Consider the following 983-nt stretch of genomic DNA (forward strand, 5'->3'; position numbering starts at 1 on the left):
TCTCCCTGGGGATCTTGCTCAGAATAAATGACATCTCTGAACTGGACAATCTCTCATTTACCACAGGTCCGGTCAGCCTAGCTCTCAAGTTCTTACGTGCTGCATTACTCAATAGGACCATTGGTCGGGGATCATTACGCTGTTTCGCAGTCACCTTAATGCGTGGTGGTAGGACATAAGGTGCACTGCGGACCCTTGATGTTACTGCTGCTGACCCTCTCTGAGTTGGCAAGACTGATGACTGTTTTGACAGATACAGCTCCATGGGAGATTGTTTCCTCACCCATGGGGCAGTGGTCCAGACCTTGGGTTCTTCTTTTGTTGCTGCGCAGGTGGCTACAGGTCTCGGTGGTGGTGATTTCAGCCTTAGGTATCGGCCAGATTCCTCTTTAGGCAGCAGGTTTTTTATACACTGCACGAAACCTCTTATAGCTGATGTAATAAATCCAATACAGCCAGTTTGCCCTTGATGTTTTTCAGGCTTTTGGCTGTATGGGGACCTCCGGAGACGTTGGAGATGTCTCCGGGGCTGGAGTTTTCCCCCAGTTGCAGCCATTTGGCTGCCTCTTCCACAACACCCTCAGATAAAGTGTTTGTGGAGAGTAGAAAACAGTAACAAAACAAACAATAAACAAATAAACAAATAAGAGCCCAGCCGGGCAAATGCCTGCTCTGCAGAAAGTACTCAGCGCTCCTCTCTCTCTCGATGCTTGCTTCGTACTGACCGTCCTTGCTGAGTATTCCGTGTCTCCAGGGCAACGCTTCTGTCATGTAATAAAGCTGTACACAGCACCGGGGTTCTAACTAGTGTTACCCACGGCAACAAAACAGATCCCAGCGCTCACTGTACAAGTGGAGGCCAGAAAATATAACTTTGGATGGATTGTCATGGACAATAGTAATGAATCCAATGTGTGTTTCTTCTATCGTCTGGGTTCATTGAGGAGCCGGCAGAGATGTTCTGGTTATAAAAGTCTAAATCT

The 983-nt window shown here is 47.7% G+C and overlaps 1 protein-coding gene across 2 annotated transcripts in view; it reads right to left on the reverse strand.

Moving 5' to 3' along the window:
* The window catches only part of LOC142659728 (cytochrome P450 2B1-like), a 13,966-nt gene extending 13,261 nt beyond the window's left edge, over nucleotides 1–705 (reverse strand). For both annotated transcript variants that reach the window (XM_075836154.1, XM_075836152.1), the window contains exon 1: nucleotides 1–705. This exon is cut by the window's left edge and continues 782 nt beyond it. The gene's annotated coding sequence lies outside the window, so the exon portion shown is untranslated.
* Nucleotides 706–983: the final 278 nt, after the last annotated feature.

The sequence above is a fragment of the Rhinoderma darwinii genome, chromosome 8 (genome assembly GCF_050947455.1).
Source record: "Rhinoderma darwinii isolate aRhiDar2 chromosome 8, aRhiDar2.hap1, whole genome shotgun sequence".
NCBI classification, from domain to species: Eukaryota; Metazoa; Chordata; class Amphibia; order Anura; family Rhinodermatidae; genus Rhinoderma; species Rhinoderma darwinii.